Source organism: Marmota marmota, unplaced genomic scaffold, assembly GCF_001458135.2.
Source record: "Marmota marmota marmota unplaced genomic scaffold, marMar, whole genome shotgun sequence".
Lineage (NCBI taxonomy): Eukaryota > Metazoa > Chordata > Mammalia > Rodentia > Sciuridae > Marmota > Marmota marmota.
Window position 1 is genome coordinate 30,814 of NW_026007506.1, and position 7,830 is coordinate 38,643.

Below are 7,830 nucleotides of genomic sequence, written 5' to 3' on the forward strand. Positions count from 1 at the left end.
TTGTTTGAATCCATCTCATTTATTGATTCTTGATTTTAGAAGTATGGAAAGATTTCTCATACTCTTTGATAGGCAAAATTAATATTGTCAAAATGGCCATATTACCCATAGCACTATACAGATTCAAGGTGATCCCAATATCATAGAACTATAAAAAGAAATCATGAAATTCATTTAGAAAAATAAGGGGCCCAGAATAGCTAAAGCAATCCTTAGCAAGAAAAATGAAGCCAGAGGATCACAATACCAGAACTTAAACTATACTACAAAGCTATAGTAACAAAAACAGCAGGGTATTTATACCAAAATAGACATGTAGACCAATGGAACAGAATAGAAGACACAGAGACAAACCCACATAAATACAGTTATCTAATAGTAGACAAAGACACCAAAAATATATATTGGAGAAAATATAGCGTGTTCAACAAATGGTGATGGGAAAACTTAAAATCCACATGCAGCAAAATGAAACTAAACCCTTATCTCTCACTCACCATGCAGAAAATTTAAATCAAAGTACCAAGGACCTAGGAATTTGACTAGAGACCTGGCGCCTAATAGAGGAAAAAGTAGGCCCAAATCTTCATCATGTCAGATTAGGTTCTGACTTCCTTGAAAAGACTCCTAAAGTGCATGATTGATAGGCTTTTGATGGTGTCTTCTATTTCATTGCTTAAAATTGTTCTGTTTAAATTGTTTATGTCCCCCTGATTCAGTTTGGTCAAGTCATATGTCTCAAGAAATTTGCTGATATTTTCAAGATTTTCTATTTTATTGGAATAAAAATTTTCAAAATAATTTCTGATTATCTTTTATATTTCAGTAGTGTCTATTGAAATATTTTTTTCTTATAAGAAATTTTAGTAATTTGAGTTCTTCCTCTGTTTCTCTTTATTAGCATTAAAGGGGTCTATCATTTTTTTAAAAATGTTTTTCAAAGAATCAATTTTTTCATTTATTTCTTGAATTTTTTTGTTTCCATTTCATTGATTTTTGCTCTGATTTTAATATTTCCTGTATTCTACAGCTTTTGGTGTTAGTTTGTTCTTCTTTTTCTAGGGCTTTGGATATAATATTAGGGCATTTATTTTTGACTTTCTATTCTTGTAATGAATAAGCCCAATGCAATGAACTTTCCTAGAGTAGCTTCTATTTTTTATTTTATCAATAATTTCTAATTTTATTTCATCATTACTGATAAAATGTAAGGTATTATCTCTATTTTTTGTATTTGCTTAGAGTTGCTTTGTGGTCTAAGATATAGTCTATTTTAAACAAGGATCTGTGTGCTGCTGACAAGAAAGTGTATTCAGTCCTTGATGGATTAAATATTCTAACTGTGACTGTTAAGTCTAAATTATTAATTGTAGTTTTTAGTTTCATAGCTTCTTTATTAGTTTTTGTTTAGTAGTTCTATCCAGTGATGAGAGAGGCATGTTAAAGTTACCCAGTATTATTGTGTTGTGATCTACTTGATTCTTGAAATTGAGTAGGATTTGTTTAATGTACATTACAGGCTCCATTGTTTGGGTCATAAATATTTCTATTGTTATGTATTGTGGATCTACAATTCCCTTATGCAGTATGGAATGGCCATCGTTGTCCCATTTGATCAACTTTGTCTTGAAGTCCACTTTATCTGACATGAAATTCCTGCTTGTTTATGAGCTTCATGGGAATGATATGTTTTTACCAATCCTTTTTCCTTCAGTCTGTGAAAGTTTTTGCCTATGTGGTGAGTAAATAGAAAACAGCATATTGTTTGTTCTTGTTTTTAATCCAATCTTTCATTCTATGTCTTTTCACTGATGAGTTTAGATCATTTACATTCAATAGATTTTATTGAGATATAACTTTTATTCTCTGTCATTTTGGGTTATTTCTGGTTTTTACAAAGTTTTTCCTTTGATTGCCTATTCTTCTAGTGTAACTCTTCCCTTTATCAGTTTTCCCTTTTATTTTTTATTTCTTTTACATAAAATATATTATTGAGTATGTTTTGTGGAGCAATGTTTCTGTTGTGAATTATTTTAATTTTATTTATCATGGAAGGTTTTTACTTCATTGTCAATTCTGAAACTTAATTTTGCTAAGTATAGTATTCTTGGCTGGCACACATTTTCTTTCAGAGCTTGGTATATATTGTTTCAAGATCACCTACCTTTGAGGATCTGGGTTGAGAAACAAGCTGAGATCTGGATTGGTTTCCTCCTAAATGTGACCTGTCATTTTTCTTTGGTAGACTCTAAAATTCCAAACTTATTCTGCATTTTAGGATTTTCATAATGTGCCATGTTGTGGGTCTGTTGTAACTTTGCATATTTGGTGTTCTATAAGGCCCCTGAGCTCAATTTTACATTTTTTTCTTAAGGTTTGGGAAATATTCTGATATTGTTTCATTGAAAATATTTTTCTTTTAAAAAATTTTTATTTCCGAGACTTCATCTATCCTGATAAATCTTATATGTGATCTTTTCATGTTACCCCATATCTTGGAAATTCTGTTGATGGTCTCTTAACATCTTTTCTCCACAGTCAAACTTTATTTTCAAGATTATATATTTTGTTTTACTGTCTCACAAGTCCTCCAGTTTGCTGTTGATTCTTTCCATTAAATTTTTAATTTGGTTTATTGATTCCTTCATTTTAAGAGTTCTGCTTGATACTTTTAAGAATGTCTATATTTTTATTGAAGTGATATTTGAGCTCTGTGTTTTCTCAGATTTAGTTCCTTACATCTTCCTTTAACTTTCAGATCTGTTCAACTATGAATATTCCAACCTCCTATTCTGACATTTTCCCACTGTGATGTTGATGAATTCTGTTGTTGAAGTTATCTTGGTTTGTTTGGGACAATTTATTTCCTTCCTTTTAATGTTATTTGTCTATCCATCTAATAGCATGGATCTGAGGCTGTAGAATTTCTACCATGTGGACTTATAGTGTCCCTGAAGGTTTCCAATATCTCACTATTTAGGGGGAGAAAAATAATAACAACACCCAATGGAAACAACATACAGCATTAGACCAAATAGTTCTCGATATGATATTTATTATGTTAATTGTCACAATAAGCATTAATGATGTGATCAGTTACTGTCCACAATAAAAACAGTAAGTTAGCAAAGGAGTTAGAAATATGGAACTCTTCATGTATTTGCATATCATCCTTAATCAGGGGCTATACTAATCTTCTGTGTAGAGTCTCAATTTTAGTATATTTGCTGCCACACACATATATGTTTACCTTACAATGGGCATACTTCCTGCCTTCTGGAGGGCTGGGACCACTAACTTTTCCTCACTAGAGAGTGGAAAGATATGCTCTGAACAACCTTTTCACAGAACCACTCTCCATGTCCATAAGTCTCTGTGGGAGAAAAAGGACATGATTAGCAAGGTAAGGAATCCATTCAAAGAAGGGGCTACCCTCACTATCTTACTTTCCCATCTGTGACTCCTGAGGTTGGTATCCCCAAGGAAACCCTGGATTCTAAAGTCTTGGGGGACTTTTTTATTTGAAGATAAGGAATCCATTCAAAGAAGGGGCTACCCTCACTATCTTACTTTCCCATCTGTGACTGCTGAGGTTGGTATCCCCAAGGAAACCCTGGATTCTAAAGTCTTGGGGGACTTTTTTATTTGAAGATAAAAAAAGACCAGTTGCCTCCTTAAATGATCTTTCAGTGAATTATAGTCATATCCAATTAGCAGATCAGTAAAAAGTAAGATATTGTAGAAGTCATCCACCATAGAAAAGGTTTTATATATTTTTGGGAAAGAGTAAAGTGAATTGAGAGGTAGTGGTAAAACAACCAAGACAAGACTTCTGTAAGAAAATGCAGCAGTCTCCTTGAGAGAAAGAGAGCCAGTCTGCTTGGCCTGGAGCCTGGATGTAATCAAGCAAAGAAGAAATAAGAGGGAAAGAAAGTGATGAGGTCAAGGTTCTTAAAAAGATAATGCTCATGGATTCCTTGGTATGTCCCCCCAGTAACTTCAGAATGTAGAACAAATGGCTGGCCCTAAAAAACAGAGCAGGGAGCCAGAAGTTTCAATCCTGGGTTGTCCAATAGGGTTCTATGGTCATTACCACAGTTGTGTCCAGTTCTGGCCATCGTTTTCCTTGGATGGGAAAGGAGTTTGGAGTTTTAAAAACTATCACCTTGAAAGCTATCTCACCAGGAAGTACAAACCTGAAGTAGTCAAGTATTTTTATGCTGAATTTCATTCATTGTGAAGCCAAGTGGATCAGGACTAGGACCTTCATATATTTGGATTCTTGGCACTGAATAAGAAGAAATCTGGGCTGCAGGCTTCCATTGGAAGAGAAATAAATGGTGGGTTGAGCTTTGCTGAGTCTTCATGAGTTAGGGTTGTTTCTTAAAATATTTTGCCCTGACAAATTTTACCTCAGCATGGCTGCTTCAGCCAAGCCAAGTTATCTCATGTCAGAGGATATCACAGGTGACAACAGCAAAGAACAAAAGAGAAAAGGAAGGAGGAGGGGAAGGACAGGGAGGGGAGGAGGAGGAGGAAAGAGAAACATAAGAAAAAATCATTTGGCCCTTCTATTCCTTTCTGGATAAGAAAATTCAACTGTTGGATTTTTCCCAGGTAGTGTAGTCCAAGTTCCCTTCTACTATCTTGAAGCCCAACATTCATCTAATGGTTCATAACGTTTGTTCTTTGGTTAAAATAAAAATAATTGGTATGTCAAGCCTGTATTTTATGGGTTATATATAAATCTGATGTGAGGTTCCCATCTTGCAGGGTTCCTTCAGGTATTTTTTTCTCAACTTTCTAGCAGCTAATTTCTGTTCAAAGAAAGGAACAAAACCTGCTTCCTTATCGAAGTGTCTTCCAACAAAATCAAGAAACCAGGCTTATAGACCACAAAGATAGGTCATTTCTAGTCCTGAAGAGGTTATAGGACTGATTGATATTGAGTCTCCTCTTTTCAAATACAATTGGGGTCTGAACGAAGACTTTTACAATCCTCCCATTCTCAAAGTTTATTGGGGAAAGAGAGATGTCCAAACTTGCTCTGTGGGAGCATTCAAGGGACTTCATGAACAGAGGGTTAAAGCAAATGTTGGAGTGGGTGGCATATGCTCAATATCATTTTTAAGATTTTAAAAAAGAAAACTTTAGAAGAAATATTTATGCTGATTACTATGATATGTGCTTCTGAAACTTGGGCATGCCATGAATCTGATCTATGTCACCACCATGAGAGAGAAAAACACTTCAAGGAACAAAGGAAACAAGGTTTACACCTCAAAGAGTCAGGTGTGCTGTTCTCCAAAACTCTCTCTTCAGGCCAGAGCTCTAAGACAACAATCTGAATTCTCTTGTCATGCTACTCAAATGGATGTCTCCTCTCTTGGATATCTAAACTGACACTATGAAGACAATAAATTTTGGTGAAGAGTGGGCCCAGCTGGCATGCTGACCAAGACCACAATTGGTTGATCTTATATGGATAAGATTCACATTCCTCCCCTATCAACTTGAAAATCAATGGTAAATTTACTTCCTAGTCTTATTCCAGGAAGGCCACAGAACTGGCTTCTTATTTTTAGAGCATCATCCACAGCTGAATTTCATTCACTCTGAACATCAATGTACCTTGAATACTACCTGGATATTTGAATCCTTGGCACTCCACAAAGAAGAAACCTGGGCTGTAGCCCTTTACTGGGAAGACACACAGTGGTTGAATTTTGCTGGCAACTGGCACCTTACATCTTCTTAAAGAGACTAATGTCTGATGTGGATCTTTGTCAGTTCATGAGCTGACCTCCTTCTGGCCATTGCCAATGCTCCTCTGTAGCAGCATGCTCCAGAACCTGGTGATCAAAGGCCAGGGACAGCAGAAAGGATAATGATGATGTGAGAGGCATCTACATGCTGCAGAGGCACCAAGGGGAAGAGCATGAATTCTGCAGGCACAGGGCCAGGGTTCAAGGCCTGGCTGGGTCACTGCCAGATGTCTGCTCTCAGGATGGATGTGGGGCTTTCCTAGGATCTTATCAAATGTCTTTTGAGAAGTGAATAGAGTCTGCCTGCCTGGAAGATGTGGCTGCAGCTGACAGCAGATGGTCAGATTAGGGAACCTGCTCCCTTCTTCATGGAAACCCAAGCGCAGCAGGCAAGGCCATGCCAGCCTTGGAGAAGATGCACCGCAGGCAAGGAGGAATGCAGGCACAGGAGAAGTCGATGGAGGTGTCTGGTGGGATCTGAGTGGTCCTGGCATTGGAATTTCAGCATGACCCACACTGCTCCTGAAATTCCTGGTTCCTTTAAGCCACAGTAGATCCACAGCTCCACTCCAACCTTCCACCTGAAGGAAGTGGTGCACAAGCCAGTGCCCTGGGATAGGAACTGTGGGGCCTTCGGCACCCACAGCATCCACACCCAGGACCCAGGAACAATGTGGGATCAGGCCTCAGTCCCCAAAGTCAGCTGAAAGTGGCAGCTGCAGAGCCTCACACTGTGAGGACCTGCCAGAAGTCAGCATGAGCTACAAAGTGCAGCCTGACAGTGGACAGTAGGTCTTGTCCTTTGTCCTGGGTGCTTTCTCTTGACGAACCTGGATTCTGGTTGGGCTCCCTGTGTGCCCTTTCTCCCTTGTGTGTTCTAGCCAGACGTCATAAGGGCTGGACAGAACACCGTGCCTTTGGCCCCCAGAGGAGCCCAGCTCTGTTGGCCTGGTCTCAGTTCTCTGATGTGACCCGTATCACGTGCTTCAAACGGGCAGTCTTCTATGTAAGCTCAGTGGCAGGTTTGCACAGCCTGGTCCTCCCTCCCATGAAACATCCTGACTTGCTCTGCTCCCGCTTCTGGGTAGAATTACCCTGCAGGTGCCATTTGCCCCCATACAGGAACTTCCACCTTGAACGCAGTGCCATGCTCAGCTGGCTCCTGCTGAGTGTGGGCAGCGCACTCCTCTTTAGGCATCCTCCCTCAGGTCTCCTGAGTGGATTCCCAGAAAAAGCTCAATCTGACAACAAGCAACTCCCAGAAGCATAAGGATCCTTCTTCAGACCCTCCAAAAGCTTAACGATCCCTCATCCTCAGTGCTGACCAGTCCTCCTGCATTCACCACCTGAGCAGGTCCACCAGGCTAGGGAGTCCATCACACCCAGTCACCTCCCTGTTCCTAGTCCAGAGGAAACACAGATGAGAACACAAGAGCAGCCTGAGGAAGGCTTGACCTGCCAGGAGGAGAAAAAAAGAAGGAAGAGAGTCTAGAAAAGAGAGAGGGCCAGGTAACATGTCCCCAAAATAACATGGAGGTAGCACTGGTGAAGTCTATAGAGACCCAAGGAGACCTCAGTGCCCTAGAACCCTGAGCTCTGGGAGGAAAACACCCTGCATCAGAGGGCCCAGGTGTCCCCAGGAAGTTCTCTTGTCATAGTCCTGCAGTGCAAACCTCCCACAGCCCTTGAGCAGGCGTAGTGATTTGGGCTGAGGCTGATGTAGAGGCAGCAGTGCTGACCCAGCCAGACCCTATCTTGCTCCATGCTGCCAAAAAAAAGAAGGCCAAGGAAAAGCTGGCTGCACACCGTCTTCTCAACTCTCCATGTTCCCAGGGGTCTAGCAAGGGGGTGCACAGCCATAAACCCACCTGTGCATATGGAGATGTGTCTCCCCAGAGCGGCTGATCCAAGGCTCCACAGGAGAAAGGAGCCCAGCCCAGTGGTTCTGCCTTTGCTGCTGCCCTGGCATTCAAGTCAGCTGCCCCAACTCCTAATCAGTCTCTTCTTTCTGGGGGAGGAAGATTTGTACACCCTGCAGAGGAAGGATCTTGCAATCAAGAAGAGG

The 7,830-nt window shown here is 40.0% G+C and overlaps 1 non-coding gene across 1 annotated transcript; it reads right to left on the reverse strand.

Moving 5' to 3' along the window:
• Positions 1-3,136: 3,136 nt before the first annotated feature.
• LOC125614812 lies at positions 3,137-3,240 on the reverse strand. The gene has a single exon (XR_007345367.1). It is a non-coding gene; the product is annotated as a U6 spliceosomal RNA (small nuclear RNA).
• Between the last annotated feature and the right edge of the window lie 4,590 nt (positions 3,241-7,830).